At 40.8% G+C, this 21,323-nt stretch overlaps 1 protein-coding gene and 2 long non-coding RNA genes across 6 annotated transcripts in view; 1 reads left to right on the forward strand and 2 right to left on the reverse strand.

Annotated features, from left to right (window-relative positions):
* The window catches only part of LOC125919428 (uncharacterized), a 10,460-nt gene extending 6,757 nt beyond the window's left edge, over nucleotides 1-3,703 (reverse strand). The window contains exons 1-2 of the long non-coding RNA XR_007456778.1: nucleotides 3,406-3,703; nucleotides 1,615-1,798 (exon numbers count right to left, since the gene is read on the reverse strand). This is a non-coding gene — a long non-coding RNA (uncharacterized LOC125919428). The remainder of the gene's footprint in view (nucleotides 1-1,614; nucleotides 1,799-3,405) is intronic.
* The window catches only part of LOC125919429 (uncharacterized), a 135,241-nt gene that overhangs the window by 95,981 nt on the left and 17,937 nt on the right, over nucleotides 1-21,323 (reverse strand). The gene's annotated exons all lie outside the window — the stretch shown is intronic.
* The window catches only part of CRADD (CASP2 and RIPK1 domain containing adaptor with death domain), a 193,507-nt gene that overhangs the window by 18,768 nt on the left and 153,416 nt on the right, over nucleotides 1-21,323 (forward strand). The window lies entirely within an intron of this gene.

The raw sequence follows: 21,323 nt of genomic DNA on the forward strand, positions 1-21,323 counted from the left end.
CGCGGGGCTCGAACTCACGGACCGTGAGATCATGACCTGAGCCGAAGTCGGACGCTTAACCGACTGAGCCACCCAGGCGCCCCGACTCTTTGGCATTTCTTAAAGGTTGCTATTGAATGTTTGCTGGGTGCCAGCCTTTAACCATTCATTTTATAAAACTTAAAGCATTTTGTTCTCGTCTCTGTGCATTGCAGTTTTTAACCTGTCTGGTTATTAAACCATTTTATCAGCTTTATTTTTAACTGTTGTAACAATGAAATCTCACATATGAGTGTGTTTTTTACCTTCTCACTGGTGAAAATTTGTCTCATAGAGGTACAGATTAGGTATAGGAGTGGGTGCAGCAGTTAGAGCCCCTGAAGCCCATCTCTTCCCAGGGCCAAATCATTTTAAAGATGAAGGAAATTCTTGGGTGCCTGGGTGGCTCAGTCGGTTGAGTGTCCAACTCTTGATTTGGCTCAGGTCATGATCCCAGGGTCATGGGATGAAGCCCCATGTTGGGTTCCATGCTGAATGTGGAGCCTGCTTTAAGATTCTCATTCTCTCTCTCTCTCTCCCTCTGCCCTTCTCCCCCACTCACTCTCTCTCGCTCTCAAAAAAAAAAAAAAAAAGGATGAGGGAAATTCTAAGACTGAAGACTTGAGGCTTTCACAATTGGCCTTCTTGAACTGATATTCCTAGGAGCAATTGCATAAGATAAAAGCAAAACGAAAATCACCGTCTCCAACAGGCACGTAACCCAACAGACTTGTAAGAAGAATTGTCCTTGCCTGCTAAGAGAATAATTTTGTACACATAGTAGCCTCAGTTCTTAAATTCTGGGCTGCTTGGTTAATCTGCATTTTTATGATGTTCAGCTTTCTCACAGTTTAATCTACAGCCCCTCCCCTGGGCTACTCATTAGCTGACTTCCCTTTCATCCCTTCATTTCCCACAGATGCCCTAGAAACTTGGCCTCCTGCTTCCTTTTTTCTACCCTCCTCCCACAGCCCCAAGCTTTCACCCCTTTTACTTGGGTTTCTCCTCCCTTAGGCTGCAGTTTCCTGGTTTCTCATGGGCATCCCCTCTTCCTTCTCTATTCACCTTCTGTTCCTCTTCCTTCCCCAACAACCTTCTTTTAGAAGTAAGCTGAAGTTTCCAAGCTAATTTTGACTTTTTGCTGCCACCTTGCCTTTGGTATAAAGCAGGGGTTGGCAAACTATGGCCATGTCCCTGTGGTCCATATCCAGTCCACTACCTGCTTTTGTGTGTCCTGTGAGCTAAGAGTGGTCTTTACCTTTTCAAAGGGTTGAAACAAAAACAAAACAAAAGAATATTTCATGACATATGAAAATTATAGGAGATTCAAATTTTAGCGTCTATAAATAAAGTTTTATTGGAACACAGCCATTCTTATTTGTCCATATGTTGTCTGTGTCTGCTTTCACACTATACCGGCAGAGTTCTGTAGTTGCAATAGAGAGTTTTTGGCCTAGAAGGTCCAGAAAATATTTACTATTTGGGCCTTTACAGAGAAGGTCTGCCCCACACTTCGTATAAAGAGTTAGAAGGGACAGAAAATAGCTTTGCATGACAGGAATCAGTTTTGTTTACCTTTCTTTTCTTTGTGCTTACCAGAGTGCTGGATTAAAGCTAATGCTTGGTTCTAAAATTGTTTTGAGAGTTAAAAGGGGAGAGGCCCTTCTTCAGGACAAACTTTTTCCGTGAAAGTATGTTATTATCTTTGCCATTTCTTTAGAATTAAATTTTGCCAGAAGCGATTCATCATACCAGGGCCATTGAACCTTTTCTTTCATTTCTAAAATTGTACATAAGAGAAAAAGAATTAGGTAAACCAAACAGATAAAACTCCTTTGTACTCTGCACATTCACACGAGGATTTAATTTCAGCTTATCCCATATACTTACTCATGGTTTAGTCTCAAAATGAAGTATTGGGGTGATGAGATAATGTTAGCATTTGGGTACTAACCACAAAAAGAGTTAAGCAAGGTTTGCCGTCATGAGGATTTGGCTTTTGTTCTCATCTGTCACGTATTTAGTGTATTTTTTACAACCCCCTATCTTGTCTCTGTTTTCACCTCCTTTGAAGGAAATCATTTACCACTGAAATTCAAACCTCTTGACAAGTAATGCCAAGCAAGGTTAAGAAATTTCTTCCCATTCCCTGAGACAGCCATTGTGCTATTTCTGTCTGTTATTCAGAAGTGTGGCTGTATGAGGTTTCTCAATCCCCTGAGGCATTTGTTAACAATACATTTTGAGTGTTCACAAAGTGCTGTGGGCTCTAAAAGGCGTCAAAGTGATTACATCAGAAATAGAAGGTCCTTCAAGGAGTTTGTAGTCTTTATGGCAATAGAGGGGTGACATGCATGTGAATTTCTGGACATTTAACAGTGGCGTACAGAGAATAGAGTGGCACCAGAGCATGAAGCATGACTGAGCAATCTCAGTGGGAAGAAGGGTAAAGTACGGAATGCTTCTAGGGCAGCTCTGGGTCGGGGGGGAAGGTAGTCATGATTACTAGGGGAGAAGCCAGTCCAGAGTAGATGCTGAGTGCTTTCTCCAAGATACCTTCCCAAGATGTTTTGCTGGAACATTAAACCTATCATGTTGCAAATGGAATGACCTTTCCCCAGCTCCTCCTCTTGCCTTTAGTATTGTCAGTGTCGTTTCACTTTCTGAATTATATACCTGCCCTTTTTACAAAGTAGGTCCTTGAATGAGTGGATTCTGTGAGGGGAAGGATAGCAAATAGATTGTTTGGCTCAAATGAAGAATTGATGTGTTTAGAAAAAGAGAGAGGCAGGTAAGAGAGAGATGAGCTGATGGGTAATCTTAATGTTTGGGCTTGGGGGCGGAGGTCGAGCCTTGAACGTGAGGAAACTGGCCTAGGGAGAGAGAACATCACTCCATCTGCCACCTTCTGGGGCTGACTTATCTGCCCCATACCTTCCAGGTTTCCCTAGATTTTGGCAGAAACAGAGATTTTCATTCCGTTTCTCATTTTAACTTAAGTTGGCTTTAGGTCGGTGCTGTTAGGTCTGATAGCGATAGGCTTTGGGGGAAAACCGAGAATCCCATGTCCCGGGTGGTAACTGACTGTGGCTCTGCTTGGCATGACCCTCAACCTTGCAGTTTCCCTTGTGAGAGGGAAGTATCTCAACCTGGTTTTCAGGGTCACGCTGTGCCACCACCTGGAAACTGTATCTCCATTTTTTCCATCCTTTCTCTACCCTGTACAAAACGAACAACCAAACCAACCCCTGCAACTTTTTCCAGGAAAATTCACCTTGTAGGTGCTGTGGTGAGCCTGTGAATGGGGGCACAGCTGTTGGTCTTTTGGCACTGTTGATAGTTCTTGAGAGAGCAGTGGCCCTGGAAAAATGAGAGAAAATCACCCACCTGAGGGCACTGGTTTTCCACACTCTGGACCATTCACATTTGATAAGCTCCATCCGGATTCGTTTCACCAGTGGCTTCCATCGTTTAGGTTATTTTGTTCAGTTTACTTGGGAAATGAAAACAGACACAAAACTGACATTTTAATTGTTTTTAGAATGAGTGTTTCTTTGCACCTACTATAGGCCAGCCAAATGTACATTTTGCCTCCAAGGCTGCTGACTGCATGCTGCCCATGTTCTTGGCAGAAGTGAACACAACCAAAGATTCTTTTTGCCTTCAAAAGGGGCAAAAAGGCAGTTTCTCTTTAGAAAGCAAGAAAACAGATGCCAATCAGGTATTGCTTTTTTTTTTTTTTTTATCTTAAGGCTCTTTTAATTCAAAGAAGTTTAAAAAAAATTTTTTTTAACGTTTATTTATTATTGAAGGACAGAGAGAGAGAGCGTGAGCAGGGGAGGGGCAGAGGGAGAGGGACATAGAATCTGAAGCAGGTTCCAGGCTCTGAGCTGTCCGCACAGAGCCCGACGCGGGGCTCGAACTCAAAAACGGCGAGATCATGACCTGAGCTGAAGTTGGTTTGCTCAACCGACTGAGCCACCCAGGCGCCCCTAATTCAAAGAAGTTTTGAATAAAAAATATGGTACACTCAAAAGAACGAGAAATCAGGTGATCTAGACTTAGATATTGGCTGTTTCCCACTGCTTCTGTGTCCTTAGACAAGATTTTTTTTTTTAATGACTTTTTACTTTGAAATAATTTAAGACAAGAGGTTCCAGAAGTAGTGCAGAGAGTTCTCAGGTATCTTTCACTCAGTTCCCACCAACCAAAAATATCTTATATACAACCATAATACATTGTAAAAACCAGGATACTGACATTGGTACTATTAACTTAAATATAGACCGTACTGGGATAGTTTTAACATGTACTTCGTGTGTGTGTGTGTGTGTGTGTGTGTGTGCGCGCGCGTGTGTGTGTGCATGTTCGCTCTATGAAATTCTATCACATGTTGATTTGTGTATGTTTTTGATTTTTAATGCACACTTACCTTGAAATTATTCTGAGCCTTTGTGTGAATAATTAATAATAGCAAAATAGAAAAACTGGATATTATTTAATGTGGAAATCTCAATTTAATACTCTTAATTAAAAGACTTCTGGATTAGGAAGTAGAAGGTCAGGTTCTAATTCCAGCTGTCCAACTGGAGAAGGAATGAGGGACCTAACCCGGACAGAAATATTGATTTCCCATGGTTCCAGCTGAAAACCTGGGAATCATCATCCTTGCTTTCATCTTTTCCCGTACTAACCCTCCTCCCCAACATCTGTTCCATTACCCAACCTTCTAAAATGTTCTTCAGATCTGTCTACTTATCTTCTTCCCTTGCCAGGATAATTACAGTGGCTTCCACATGTACGGGAGTACATCCATTTTCCACACAGCAGTGTGCAACTCCTCTGAGCAAACCCTCCTCCGGTGGTTTTCCATTGTACTGAAATGGAGTCCGAACCCGTATGGGAGCCCATGAGGCCCTTGTGGTCGGCAGGCTGCTCCAGTCACATCTGCTGTTGTCCCTCACCGTGCTCCAGCCACACAGGTCAACTAGCAGCTTCTCCTGGTGCCCAGGGCAGTTTCTGCTGAGGCCTTTGTTCTAGCTTGTTCCTTCCTCCGGTGCGCCCTGCTCCTACTTTTCCTGTCATGATTAGCTCCTCTGGTAATTTAGGTGTCGGGCCTCTTCAGCGAGGCCTCCCTGGGCAGTCCAAATTAGAGCCCTCGTCCGTCACCTTCTATCGTGTGATCCTATTTTGTCTCCTCTGGAGCTTTCAACACCATCGGAATCTATCCCTGTACTTGATTGAATTTGTTTTTACTTGACCAGTGAGTTACCCTTCCATAGACTGGAAGCTCCTTGAGAAGTGGGGCTTCTACCCTGTATCCCCAGGGCCCAGGACAGCCCCTGCCCCCTAGGGCAGTGCCTGCCCATCAGTAATTATTTTTTGAGTAGCCATCATTGGACCATCAGTGGTCCATCAATGGACCAGGTAATCACAGAGATTCATGAAACCAAAACAATTACTTGACTGAATGAAATAATCTGATGTTTCAGATTATTAAATTTTTCTGTATTTGGGACTCTGAGGAATGCATTATGATTCAATTCCTAGGTACTATACGTTCCCTTTTGTGTACCCGTGTATTAATAACAGGTCTATTTCTGAGTTAGGGCCATTTGAGGTGGAAAATGTAAATCCTCTATACCTTGGTGACAGGCTCCTGTCTGCCTGAACATGTCAGGCCACATTAGTGATTTGAAGAGGTAAATTTGACATATATTCATTTCCCCCATCAGTGGTGCTTTGGCATTAGAGAAGACCATTGAGTAGGTTTTAGCTTTCTTGGTAATAAATAAGGTGCAAGAAACTTAGTATCATGTGGTTTGACATTTAGCCAAACTTGCTTTCATTATTGGCTTGAACGCCTTCCTCTTCTTTTGAATTTCACATATAAGTAATGGCTCCCGAGGCTGGAAGACACAGAGCTGCTAATGTTCTCACTGAAATGAAAAGAGCATGATTTATGTCCTCTGCTACATTTCTTAAATTCCTGTTTAACTTTCATTTTATTGATAGGGAGAGCCACGTAACCAAAACGTCACTGTGTGTGCTTTGATGGTGTTACTAGCTACTCGTGCCTTTTAAGCAGTTTTAGAAATACAATGCAGTGTAGGAATATAAATACATGTGTTTTTAGACATGTGTTTTGCTGACCTAATGATTTACTGCTGCTGAAGGAATGGTTTCTGTGTGAAGGAAGTCATTAGTCTTTCATTAAGTATTTTTATCAGAGGTTAATACATTCTTCTCTAATTAAATTCTGGAGTTCTCTTTTGAAAAATGCATGTACCCACGTAGCTGCTAGTGATATAAATGTCGACATTTGGTTCCTTTTGTTATGATTTTATTGTTGTTATTGATAATGAATTATTTTTCAAGCAAACACACATGCTTATAAATCTGGAAGGTGATGTTTTCTGTTAAAAGCATTTTGCCATTTTCACATTGCTATGCCTCTCGCTTGTAGGGGGTTTTCTTGAGAACTTATTTTCTTCTGTTGATTTTTAAAAATGGCATACCAGTGGTGAGTGTGAATTCATATTATGAAAACCGTGGTGGAATATGATTAGACATACTACGAGGTAGTAGTTTATGTGAAACATTGATGCTCTAAAGCATTTACTACCAAAATTTGTTCTCTTCATCTTACCCCTCCTCCCTGCCCTTGGCACCACATAATGGTTCTGTATTGTGTTGTGTGTGTGTGTTTTGAAGAACCAAACATGACTTGAAGAAGGTAGTGGGGGAAGGAAGAGGAGGAGGGTATAAAATGAGCAGGCTGCTTTCCCAGAAGCCTCTCACGTGCAGGGTCTGAAATGACTATTGTTGGGGAAAAGTGATATTCATACTGATGGGGCTAAAAATGCCTGCCCATTTTGAGGAGCTTTTGTTTTCATAATAGAACTTCTTTGCACAAACAAAAGGATGTTCTAAAAGAGAGGGACCATTTGCAGTTGAGTGTTTTCCATTCTGGTAGTGTCTGAGAATAATTTTCACAGATTCTTAGTATTGCATGTAATCATTGTCTAGCAGTTGGATCTTTTTATTTGCATGATAGAATTGTGCATTTAATTTCTGTTTTAAGTCCCACCCATGTTTTTAAATAGTATAATACAGTTGATCCTTGAACAACATGACGGTTAAGTGGTGCTGACCCTCTGCGCAGTCAAAATCCGCAAGTAACTTTTGACTTCTCCAAATTTACCTACAAATAGCCTATCGTCGACCGGAAGCCTTACCAATCACATAAACAGTCAATTAACACATATTTTGTATTTTTATTTACTATTCACTGTGTTCTTACAATAAGGTAAGCTAGAGAAAAGAAAGTATTATTAAGAAAATCACAAGGAAGAGAAAATACATTTGCCATACTGTACTGTATTTACTGAAAAAAACCCATGTGTAAGTGGATCCACGTAGTTCAAACCCATATTGTTCAAGGGTCAACTCTAAGTTGTTTTCTTACCTGTTGGGTGACTGAGTGAAAATATGTATAATTTGGTCAATAGCATAATTCTGTGACCTGTATAACCAAATGGATGCTGTGGCTTTTACATTGGATGCATTTCAGGTGACTTTTGTTGGCCTGCAATTTTAGTAGTGAGATTGATTCAGAGTACTCATTCAAAATCACCTCATTTGTCTTCCCTATGCCTATGGGTTAAATCTCTGGGAAGAGCAGTTCATTGGACATAGGACAAATCTTGGACTGTGTGTATCTGTCATTTTTATAAATGATTGGGGGACAGGCACTTTTGTGAGTAGTGATGTTCTATGGTTTTTTTTTTTTTTTTTAATTAAAAAAAAAAAACTATTGTATAACAGACTGCCCTCAAACATGGCAGATTCAAAGAACCATTTTAGTGTGTGGGTTAAGAACTTAGAGAAGACTTACCTGTGTGGTTTGTCTCCGATCCATAGGATGTCAGTTGAAGTGGCTGGGGCTGGAGGATCCACTTCTAGGATGGCTTCTTTACTCCTGTGTCTGGGCTGGGGTGGTTGACTGTTGATGCTGGCTCTTGGCAGGGGACTTTGCTGTGGCTGTTGGTTTGAGCACTGACATATTGTCTCTCCATTGTGCTTGAGTTACAGCATGGCAGCTGGGTTTCCAGAGGGAGTGTCTCCAAAAGGTGTGGGTGGAAACTTTAAGGCTCAAGGCTTTTTGTGACCTAGCCCCATCAGTTCCGGAACACTAATTCTCCTACATTTTATTGGTCAGATAAGTCGCTAAGACCAACCCAGACTCCAGGTGAGGGGAATTATCCTCCACCTTTCATTAGGAGAAGCAGCAAAGAATTCGAGGCCATCTTTAATGGCAGGTGTTGGGATCACATCAGGATAGCATTTACTTAATAGCAATATATGCCTCTCCTGAGGTTCAAATGGCTTAAAGTATAAATACTAATAAGTAGTTCCACTTAAGAGGATCCCATTCCAAGTGGTACAACCTTCATTTAAATAAAAACTCAGATGTGATTTATCTCAGTCATTTAATGGATGGCTGTAATCTCAAAATATCTAGAAAGATGTCAGTCCTCTGAGTCATAGCACAAACTAGTTTGTCAAAAGAGTTCAAAGGAAACATAGATCTTACAGCTGGAAAGGACTTCAAGGGATTACATCATCGTTATCACCTTCCAAAAAGATTTATTGAGCACCATGTAGGTAGGTGCCAAGCCCTGGAAATGCAGAGGAGAATATGATACAATTCTTGTCCTTGAGACATAGTTGAGGAAATAGAATTGATGCATTAGAGATGAATAGAAATCCATTGAATATAGACGGGGTGGCAAATAAAAGGACAGGTGATAAATGCACAGGAAGGAGAAGTGATCAGTAGAGGCTTGTTGGGGCGGGGTTAGGGCTGGGAAAGGGCATCAGGAGATAGGCTTCCCATTACACTAAAAACAAAATCCAAAGTGTTGGTCATTACCTATAAGTGCCTCTGTGAACTGGATCCCTGCTTCCTCTATGATCTCCTTTTCCACCTCTCTTTTCCTCACTCACTAGCCTCCTTCCTGGTATATTGCAGACATTTCAGGACCTTTGCATTTTCTCATTCCTCTGCCTAGAATGCTCTTTCCCCACATGGTCCCATGGCTTGCTTTCTGACTTCGATCACACCTCTGGTCAAATATGCCCTCTTCAAGTTTTCTCTGACCACCTACCGTATCTGCCTCCTATCCTTCATTCCTGTTTATCTTCATGAAGGCAGGGCCATTGTCTGCCTTGTTCATTATTGTATCCTCAGCACCTAGAACAGTGCCTGACAAATAGTTGGTGCCTGATAAAAAACAGTTGAATGAATAAATGGGTAAGCAAACGTAGAACTTGAGACAGGGGAAGGATTTAGCAAAGTGGAGAACAGATGGTGTTGTTGACTGCCTGCAAGGTAGAGTAAAAGAGAATTAGAAATATATACGATAGATTCATAGATAATTTGTTTTAACACCTTGACATCAGGGGTCCTCATTTTATAACTTTGGGTCCTTCAGACCCCTCTCTTCATAGCTTCATGTGGTAAGCACATCACAGGGCTTGCACAGGGAGTGATTCACTTGGACTAGAATAGCTGTGTCATGCTGGGTCTCAGTTGTCAGAGAACTTGCCATTCCTAAAAAATACTCTGTACTACAGTGCTTCTTTGTCTTTGCTCCTGTTCATATTTCCGTCTGGAGTATCCTGGTTTTTGCCTTGACCTATTGAAATTCCATGTGAATGACCTCTTTCATCCATTGTACTTATTAGTTATGTGATTTGATTATCAAATAAGCACATTCTGCTTCAATTGGAAATATTTATGTACATGTAGTTCTTCCACTTAAATATAAACTCTTAGAGAGCAGAGCCTGGGTCTAGTTTATCTTTTATTTTCCAGTACAGTACATAAATGATTCTTTTTTTTTTTTACTTTTTTTTTTTTTAACGTTTTTATTCATTTTTGAGACAGAGAGAGACAGAGCATGAATGGGGGAGGGTCAGAGAGAGGGAGACACAGAATCTGAAACAGGCTCCGGGCTCTGAGCTGTCAGCACAGGGGCCCGATGCGGGGCTCGAACTCACGGACCGCGAGATCGTGACCTGAGCCGAAGTCGGCGCTCAACCGACTGAGCCACCCAGGCTCCCCAGTACATAAATGATTCTTAACAAAACATGTTAAATTTACTTGAGCATGAGAAATTAGAGTACTTTAGCTTCTAATGTAAAACAAATACATATGCCTAGAAGTCAGAAGAGGCAATGCGAATTTCCCCAGGAAACTAAACAATAATAAAGTAACTTCATCCATGGGCTTTTCTGGTTGGTTTGATCTGTTTAACATCCTTGGATGACTTCATGATTTGCACAGGGCCTTGTGAATCAACAACTCACACATTTTTATATCAGTTAACTATAGCCTCATAACATACTGCCCTAAAATACAGTGGCTTAAAACAATAGCTTATTCCTCACAATTTTTTAAGTTGGCTAGGCTCAGCTGAGTGGTTCTTTCGTTCCATGTGGTGTCACTTAGTATCACTAATGCAGCAGATGCTTTCAGTTTCAGAGCTTGGCTGGGGCTGGAATGTCCAAGAGAGCTTCACTCACGTGTCTTGTGTTGGTTGCAGATGGGACCTCTTTGTTCTTCTCCATTAAGGCCTCATTTCCTCTGGCATCTAGTCCGGTCTCTTTATAGCATGGTCACTGGATTCCAAGTGGGTAAATATGGAAGGTGCTCTTGAGGTCTAGGTCTGGAATTGGCACCACATCACTTCCACCACATTTTATTGGTCAAAGTGAGTCACAAGGCCAGCCCCAGCCCAAATTCGGAGGGAGGGGAAGTAAATTCCACCTCTTGGTGGGTTGGGTAACATGCATGTAATAGGGATGTGAGCAATTATTAGTGGCAATGTTTGCAGACAGTACATGCCAGCATGCTTAGATATTTAGTAGTAGTATCTTTTCAATGCAAAGGGGAGCATTATTAGTGAAGTCACATGTCTTGGAGTATTATTTGAACCCCTTGTTTTTGCATCGTGAATTGTTTATAGAGAGGAGTGCTGTGCGCCTTTTGGGCTGAATTGAGCAGCAGCCGAAGATCATTGAGTGTTGCAGATTATGAGTCTGGAGTTCTCTCTTGTCCAGCAAGAGAGTGGATGCAGAATTGAATATGAGAGAGGCTAATGTCTGGGAGGAGACAAGACCCCAAACAGGGGTTTTGTCTTTGTATTTATTGAGCTCACAAGGTAGTACCCACGTGGTGAACGTGAAGACAACAAGACCTTACACACATGAATGTGGAGAAAACAATCAGACAGTAATCATTAACTTGTATGTGTAAGAAGCAAAGGGTCTCATGGGGCACCTGGGTGGCTCAGTTGGTAAAGTGTCCGACTTCAGCTCAGGTCATGATCTCATGGTTCGTGAGTTCAAGCCCCTCATTGGGCTCTGTGCTGACTGCTCAGAGCCTGGAGTCTGCTTCGGATTCTGTGTCTCCCTCTCCCTCTGTCCCTCCTCCGCTTGTTCTCTCCCTCTGTCTCTCTCTTTCAAAAATAAATAAACATTAAAAAAAAAAAGCAAAAGGTCTGGGGGGCAAGTGGTGTTTGTGATCAGGTACATTGGCACCAGATAGAAAGTAATTTCCTGCAGGTGATATAACAAGTTTCTCGTGATCCCATTACAATATCTCGCTAGCTAAACTTGGACACTTTCACCCCGTGGTGGCAGCTTTCTGCCCTAGCTTTTTTCTAACCCATTTATGTAAGCAGCACCTATTTTTCCATAATTGACTGTGTTGCTCTTGGTTTCTGCTTTACCTGCCATTTATATAGTGTTGTTTGTGTTCCCTTGGTTAGAGTGGAGATTGGAATCAAAAGCCAAAGCATCTGAAAGGTGGTCCTGGGCTCTTCTCTAGTTCTCAGTGTAACCTAGAGTGAGTGACTCCATCTGCAGGGCAGGGAAGCACAGGCCAAGAAGCAAAAGGAAACAACAAGCCTGTTGCCCTGGGCTGATGCTATAATGTTAACAGATGGCAGAGGAAAATGTCAGCTACTCAACTGCTGTTTGGTTTCTGTCTTCCCTGTCCCAACTGGTTTTTCTGATTCCATCCTTGCCTCCTACAGTTCATTTCCCACAGAGCAACCAGAGCGATCTTTTAAAAATGTAAATCAGATCATGTCCTTCCTCAGCATAAAATATGCCAAAGGGTTTCCGTTGTGTTTGTAATAAAATACCAACTCCTTATCATAAATTGGCTCCTGCTCCACCTCTTACCATTCCCCTCCTATGACTCTCCCCTCCCTGTTTATGTTCCAAACCACTTTTTGTTTCTTTCTGTTTCTGGAGCCCCTCGGATTTATCCTGCCAGGTTCATCCTGTCTTAGGGCCTTTTACTTGTTCCTTCTCTCTGGAATACTCTGCTCCTAGATCTCTGTGTGGCTGGTTCTTTGTTCCAGGCCCTGCCCAGATGACCTCAGAGAGACCTGTCCTGACCTCCCAGACCAGAGCAGCGCACCAGGCACTCTTTCTCTCTGTTTCTCTCTTTTGTTCTTTCTAGCACTGAATCTCTGTTTCTCAGTTCTCTCATAGATAAAATGGGGTTGGTGACAACAGAAAATCCTTCAGAGTTGTTATGAGGATTAAATTAGTATTTACATGATGTGCTCCCAAACGTTAACTGTGTTATTCTATCACTCTCTACTACCTGAAATTGTCATACTTATTTATTTGCTTGTTTACTGACTTCTATCCATTATTAGACTGTTGGCTCTTTGCAAGCAGGGACTGCCTTTGCCTGTCTTGTGCATGTCCCATCTCTGGTCCCATTATGTTGGCATATACAGTAGATCTTCAATAAGTACTTACAAAATGAATAAATGAAAGGCAGGAATGGTCATCCTGAACAAGCCAGAAAAATCCTTGGTAACATGAAATTAAAGCTTGAGAAACTTGAATGGATAGGAAGACATTGTTTAATTGCTTAAAATGAGTTTAAGATTTTTGATCCAGAAGAATTCTATTCCAGGACACTGAAAGAACTTCAGGATAATATATTATTATTAAGTATTATTTCCTGAAATTTTGAAGAATGGAAAAATGTCAGAATTATGAAGGTAGGTAAATGCAGTCCTGATTTTCAGTAGTGAGGAATATGGCTCAAAAGCTATAGACTGAGAGGGAGTGTTAAACTCCTTGTGGCAGAGTTCTAGAATGGATTATTAACAGATGGTTTGTGGATGTTTGAACAGTGTTGTTGTTTAGTGGGAGAGTGGGGGCACCCTTAGAGAAAGAGGCCTGGAAAAATAGGTTCCTCCAACCTCAGTCACCATGTAGTTTGGTAGTAGAATCAAATAAAAATAAAGACCTCCTGATTCTTTTCCAACAGTGTTTTCAAACTGGGATCATAGAGCTCCTCAAATTTTATACAAAATGGAATCTTTTTTTAAATTAAAAATATATTTTTTTAATTAAAAACAATTTTTTTTTTTTTTTTTTTTTAAGGATGCCTGGGTGGCTCAGTTGGTTAAGCATCTGACTTCAGCTCAGGTCATGATCTCCCAGTTTATGAGTCCCAGCCCTGCATCAGGCTCTGCTGACAGCTCAGAGCCTGGAGCCTGTCTTTGGATTCTGTCTCTCTCCTGCTTGCCCTGTCTCTCTCTCTCTCTCAAAGAAATAAAAGATTTAAAAAAATTAAAAGAAAATTTTTTTAATGTTTTATTTATTTTTGGAGAGAGAGACAGAACATGACCAGGGGAGGGACAGAGGGAGAGCAAGAGAGGGAGACACAGAATCCGAAGCAGGCCCCAGGCTCTGAGCTGTCACCACAGAGCCCGATGCGGGGCTCCAGCTCACCAAGCCCCAGATCATGACCTGAGTCAGAGTTGGACACTTAACTCACTGAGCCACCCAGGTGCCCCCGAAATAGAATCTTTTCTTTTGTATGTTGTTATTTTGAGGATAAGCTAAAAAAAAAAAAGCCACTTTTGAAAGCCTTTTGAAGACTCAGTTGGGGAACACTGATCCCTGGAAGTTCAAGGACATAGTCTCAGAGATCCATGAGTTCTAACTCCCTTTTCCTCTCCTTTAAAAGAGGTTTGTGCGGTATTCTTGGTCAAGAACCTTGGTACTATGAGATTTGGCCAGTTTATTTGATTAACCGAACGCTATCTATCTTCCGTCTACAGAAAACTGCATATGTTCTTCGAATACACCTGTACTGTTCAACATGGCAGCCTCTACCCCATATAACACATATGATTGTTGAATAGGGAAAATGTGATAACTCCAAGTCGATGTGTTCTGAAGTGGAAAATGCATAATGGGTTCAAATGCATACTGGAGTTCAGTATAAAAAAAGTAATGTGAGATATTTAATCATTATTTATTTAGTTTTGAATATCTGTTGAAGTGATAATATTTTTGATATACAGGGTTACCTAAAATACATTATTAAAATTAATTTCGGCTTGGTTTTCTTTTTATTTTATTTATTTATTTATTTTTTTTTAAACTGTCACCTTCAGCACAAGCTTTTTTTTTTTTTTAATTTTTTTTTTTTTTAACGTTTTATTTATTTTTGAGACAGGGAGAGACAGAGCATGAACAGGGGAAGGTCAGAGAGAGGGAGACACAGAATCTGAAACAGGCTCCAGGCTCTGAGCTGTCAGCACAGAGCCCGACGTGGGGCTCGAACTCACGGACTGTGAGATCATGACCTGAGCTGAAGTCGGCCGCTTAACCGACTGAGCCACCCAGGCGCCCCTGGTTTTCTTTTTAGAAATGTGGCTGCTAAGCCACTTGAAAATTTAAAATTGTGTGTGTGGCTTGCATTATCGTATGTGTGTCATTAGAACTTGTTGCCTCTCTCAGAAGGGAGAGTTGAAGGAATTGGTTTTCCTTGTGGTTGCAAGATGGCTGCCTCCGTAAGGCTGGAAGTTAGCGGGGAAGGGGCCACTCCTGATGCATCTGTCACTTTTATCAGGAAAAGCAGTGGTCTTCCCAGAAATCCCCAGCACATTTCCTGTTTTGTTTCATTGGCTAAAAGTGTCACATGGGCACCCCGTGCTGCGAGAGAGGCTGCAACATGAATGTTTGCTCTTCCAGCCTCTAGAATAGAGATGGAACAGGAGAAAGAGGTTGGCAACGATAGTTACGTTAGCCCAAAGAACAGAGTTTGTCACAGGTAGTCTTAGGTGTGACTGGGGGTACTATTTCCAAGTCACATTGGAGTGCTTTGCAGTCAAGAGAGAACATCATCCAATGCCCTTTTTATTGTTAAAAATTCTTTGGAGTGATTTTAGCTGCCACTGATGGGCTGTGCCCTGTGTTGAGTTTTATTAGACAACTCCTATTTAGAGATGAGTTAACTGAGGACCAGAGATGTTCTTGCCTTTGATTCTTACATAAATTACTTGTAGGGTAAAAGTAAGGCTTCTCGTTTTATCTCCTTCTACCTTTCTAACCTCATTAGCAAGAAGAACGTATTCTTGAAAAATGATAAGGCACGTTGGGTATCATTGTCACCATTTTTCATCTTTTTAACATTGGTTTGGACATTTTCTTTTACTACAAAGGAATTTTCAGTAGTCTTATCCGATGAGTAGCAGAGTTACAATTTTTATGTTAACCTCCTCGTTAACTTGTTGTATTTGCCTATGAGTGTTCTCTGTGCCTCTCTTTTTTCACCACTGGCCCATTACGGGTATCATAATGTATGAACAATGTATGTCTAAGAATAAAACAATTTTAAACCACCATGATTACTGGCAGTGTTCAGCTGAGTTTCTGATTGTCACCACCTGCTGCACATACTCCTTAGATAATCATTTGCATGTTCTCAAATCGTTCTGCTTTGAAGAAAAAAATGTTGGTTGATTAAAAAATACAAATTGAACCAAATGCCAGTACTGCCTTTGAAGACTAAAGGCTCCCACGCCACTGTACCCTGCCCCACTCCTCCCAGCAGAATCCCTTGTGAACTACTATGGGAAATGGTGGTGGTACAATGGTATTTGTAAGGACAGGAAAATGAGAGGTTGGAAATATATAAGAAATTCAAGTTTTGCTGAAGAGAATGGACTTGTGGAGTATTGTAATGCAAAATGAGTTTGGTGTGCTTTAACGGAAAGAAGTCAAAACAGCTGGTCCCTGACTTGATTTTTCAGCTTTATAATAGTGTGAAAGCTATACACATTCAGCAGAAACCGCACTTCACATTATGAGTTGTGATCTTTCCCTGGGCTAGCAATACACGGGACAGCACTCTGGTGACACCGGGCAGCAGCAGGAAGCCACAGCTCCCAGTCAGCCACACAAGATCAGGTGTGAACAACCCCTACCCTCACGACCATCTGAACCCATCCATATACCTATTCTGTTCCCCACTTTCAGGAATCAGTAAATCACATGATATATTCAATACTTCCTTATAAAATCGGTCTTGTGTGAGATGACCTTGCCCAGCTGCAGGCAAGCATAAGTGTTCTGGGCACTGTTTTTTTTCTTTAATTTATTTTTCTAATGTTTATTTATTTTTGAGAGGGAGAGAGTGAGCTGGTGAGGGGCAGAGAGAGGGGGAGACACAGAATCCGAAGCAAGCTCCAGGCTCCAAGCTGTCAGCACAGAGCCCGACGTGGGGCTTGAACTCGTGAACCGTGAGATCATGACCTGAGCTGAAGTCGGACACTTAACTAACTGAGCCACCCAGGCGCCCCTGGGCACTATTAAGGTAGGCAAGGCTAAGCTATGATGTTCTGTATGGTAGGTGTATTGAATGCGTTTTCAGTTTATGATGTTTTCAACTTAAAATGGGTTTATCTGAAAGTAACCTAATTGTAAGGCAAGAAAGATCCGTATATTAAATAGTAAGTGTCCATTGTGTGTTGAAAAAGTAGAGACATTTATTTTGACCATTTAGTGGGCTGAGAATTTGAATAGGAAACTAGTGGGGTGAAATGCCTCCTCTGTCTATTCATTGTTGGGCTTTCTATATACCTTTCTTCAATCCTCAAAACCTCTCCGTATGAAGTAGGTATTTTCCCCATTTTGCAGAGAAGGAAGCTCAGAGAGATGAATTTTTCCAAGGCCTCAAAGCTACACATCATGGCACTATTATTTAAACTCAGAACTGGTTCCCAAGACCTGTGATTCTCCAACTGAGTTAGTCTGAATGCAAAGTCTGCAGCTGTAATTGCTTTCGTAGTTGATGCTCTTGAACTGGCCACAAGTAGTTTATTTAATGACTCTCTCAACTTGATTGGGCTTATTTATTTGAGACCACATATTATTTATTTGGGTCAATAAATGTATTTTTTACATTTAACTACGCATTTGATTTTTTTCAGATCTTGCTTTTTGTATGAGGGAACCAAAGTTTACTAGTACTCTTCTTGGACAGGAACATCTCTTCTCAGGCAAAAATCTTACTTACATAAATAAATCTATGCCATGATGATTGAAGCACGAAGAACTGCAAGTTATTGCATTTTCCTTGTTCTTTTCTGCTGTGAATGTTACAAGGTTAAAGTTTCGTTTTCAGTGCAGGAAAGAACAAATGGCAACTTTGTGAATTGTGGCATTTGAGATTTGACTGACAGACAGGACTACTCTAGCACACTAGTTGACAGAAACGAGTAGAGCTGCAGCCGAAGACGAAGACGGAAGAGGAAGAAGGTCTGCTGTAAGTGAGAGTGATCTTTGGCATTGGGCCATCTCAGTTTCACGATAACGTGAAGAAGCAGGAACCTTGGGATGGTTCTTCCGTATATTCCATTCCTGGCTAATTACCAACTGTACCAAGATTTTGAAAGGTCCTTTTATTTTGTGATTGCATCTTTCAGCAGCAGCTCTTATTATCCTATTATGCAATTTGTCTCATTTATGCTGCTCAGGTGGGAAAACTTTCAGCCCCAGCAACTGAAAAGATCACTACGATCGAGCATTTTGTGGTGCTTTCACTTGTTTTGTGTTGAGTAAGCAGGGTTCAAGACAGGTGAATTTTTTCCAGATGTGCTTTGGAGTAACTGGACAGATCCCTGGGATCTCTTCAGGAAAAACACAAGTGATAGTGTGTTCTCTCCCCTTCCTCTCTGCACATCTTCCTGCAGTCACACTGCAGAGGGCTCTGTAGTTGTGGGATGATTCCACAGTTCATACTGAACCGAGGAGGAGGGGTAAATAGTTCACTCAAGCAGCCAGTCCCTGAGCTTGACTAGGTCTGCTTATTTGGCACCAAAACCTGTCACTGTCCGGGAGACACACGGCAATTTCGCTTTCATTTGATTTGTTACCATTACAGGCCTGAAATGGAGCCATTTTCTCCAGAACATAATGTCCCTGCTTAGAAATAAGTACTTTAGGGATTCTAAGGAGTCGAGAGCCAGGCCCATTAGTAACTGAAACTGTAATGACTCAACTTGACACTGATGGCCTTTTCCTGAGGTTGAAGAGAGGGGCTATGGGAAGTGTGGCTCCTTGACCCACAGTGTTCTTACGGTCCAGCTCAATGACAGGCAGCCAGGGTAGCTGAGCCAGTGGGTGAAGCCAGCAAGTTGAAGGGCTTTGCTGCCACATTTAGACATGGAAGACAGGACATACTCAGCTCTGCCTTAATGGCATTCATTAGTTCTGGAGGATTTAATGCAGCTTCTAGATGTGCCTACTCATTGCCAGGTCTATTTAATGGGAGAAACAGGGGCCCACCTCGGGGATCAGGGGTCAGTTCTTTGGGAAGTTTTTTCTAATTATACCCTCTACTTGTGGAGGAAGACTGTGTTGATCTCTTGAGCTCTCCTCTAACACAGAGCTTATGCTGCCATATTATGCTGATCTGTGTCCTTGTGTATCTCACTGTCTAAACTGTGAACCCTTGAGGACAGGGATAGTTTGGAAACTGAATGCCTAGGACGCACTATGTATTCAATAAATGTCAAGCAAGTGAAATGGCGATATTCAGCTCCTTTCTTCCACAAGGTCCTCCATCCCTTCCAAGGACAAATATTATACCAGAAATCCTACCAGTTACCCACAACTGGTAGTCAGAATTAATTCAGAATAGTAGTATCAGTAGGATCAGTAGTAATCAGAATAGCACCATGGACATGAACAGAGTTGGAAAATAAAGGTGATCATAAAATACATAGCAATTGTGCAGGGCATGTATGAAGAACCCTTCCAAACTTGACTGACCCATATAGAGGAACACTTGAATAAATGGAGAAACATATCATGTTCTTTGGTGGGAAGTGTTAATATAGTAAGTATATCAGTATTGCTTTTGTCCACATTAATCTAAAATTTCAAACAATTCCAACAAAAATTGCAATAGGATTATTCTATGGAATTTGATAGAATAATTCTAAAGTTTAGAAAAAATATTGTTTGAGACTAGTGAAGAATAAAAATGGAAGATTTTATCCCATCAAATTTTAAAATATTATAAAATATAGTAAATGAAAGTAAAATAGCATATAAACTCAGAAAATAGAGGCCAGTATAACCTGGATGCCAAAATGTGACAGAGACATTGTAAGAAAAATTAGACTTCATTAACATAGATGCAAAAATCCTTAACACAATATTCACAAGTTAAATACAGTAAAACAGAAAAATGATAATATGTCATCACCAAATGATTAGCTTATCCCGGAAATTCAAGATTGGTCTCTCGCTCGCTCTCCCTCTCTCTCTCTTCCTCTCGAGAAGCATTTGGAAGTCAATGTACTTCATCATAGTAACAGAATAGAAGAATTTACGATGGAATAGCCATGATGGGACGTCTAAAAGCAGGCTTGAGTATGTATGGAAACCTAGTACAGGTCCACAATCCATTCTTTGAAACGCTTGGGGCCAGCAATGTTTCAGAATTCAGGGTTTTTAGCAACTTCCCTTAGTCATGTATGTGTTTATTTCCGTAGCCAAGCACATTAATAGTGACATGAAATGGAATAAATAAAGATAGAAATTGCCTCAATGTTGGCTTAGGTCAGACTTTGCTACCGGACAAATTTTGGCACCATTCTTTAAAAAAACAGGTAAAAAGTTCTTTGTTTTCAGAGCTTTATGATTTCAGAATCTCAGATAAGGAATTAGCAACTTTTTGATATCAAGGTGGCATTTCAAATCAGTGACGAAAGGATTTCTGAAATCTTTTCTGAAAGGTGTTGGGATTACAGAGTAGTCATTTAAGAGAGAAAAAAAGATAAAATTAAATCCCTACTTTGTAGCAAGATTACTGATGATTAAATATTTTACTGTTAAAAAATTGAAGTCTGTAAAAGCAGTAGAATGAAATATATACCCAATCTTTATTTATAAAGACTTCACTTTCTTGTGATAGTGAAGATCTTCGTAAGCATGACACCAATGGCAGAAACTAGAGAATTAAAAAAAAAAAAAAGACTTCACTATGTGAAGATTAACTTCTAGATAACGAAGAACCCCATAAATAAAGTTAAAAACTCATGCCAACACGGGGAAAATATTGGCAACGTATATGGCAGCCAGAGAGTCATTATAACTCATAATTTAGAATGAGCTCTTATAGGTTACTAAACAAAAAAATGAATTCTTTAGCCCAAAAATGGACCAAGAATATGAAAAGGCAGTTAGCAAGAGAAAGACATACAAATGGCTGCTAATCCTCTGCTACTACTCTGATGACCATTATGACGACTAAAATTAGCACTGTGATTTACCAAGTGTTTATTGTATGTCAGCCACAGAGCTAAGGGACTTAAGAAAATACCGAGACAGGTGCAATTATTCACATTTTGCCATGAAGAGAGTCCAATTTAAGGAGTTCGGTCAGGTCACACATTTAGCAGGGCTTCTGTAACCCAGGACTGTTTGCGTCCAATGCTCTTGGTCTTCAGTAGACACTGACTTACCGCCTCTATATATCGATATACATATGAAAAGAAAATGCAGGTGAAAGCAACAAGAAGTTGCCATTTGTTTTGTCTATCAGATTGGCAATGGTTTAAAAAGAAAACTCATTGCTAGGGAAGGTCAGGGTGCGGAGAAGCCTGTATTCGCTTCTGTAGTTGGTGAGACTGTCAATTGACATGATCTTTCTGGAAGGCAGTTTGTCAATATGTATCAAGAGCCACATCCTTTGACATAGTATTTCGACTTCCAGGAATTTGTCTGAAAGGATTAATTTGACAAGTACTACATGTACAAGAATGTTCAATTCAGTATTGTTTATAAAAGCACAAAGGTTGAAAGAAACTTGTCCATTAATGAAAGACTGGTGAAATCAGTATAGGAGAGTTGAAGATGTACAGCTATATTTATTTTGGAATATTGTTCCTGATTTACCGTTG

This window comes from Panthera uncia, chromosome B4 (assembly GCF_023721935.1).
Source record: "Panthera uncia isolate 11264 chromosome B4, Puncia_PCG_1.0, whole genome shotgun sequence".
Classification (NCBI taxonomy): Eukaryota; Metazoa; Chordata; class Mammalia; order Carnivora; family Felidae; genus Panthera; species Panthera uncia.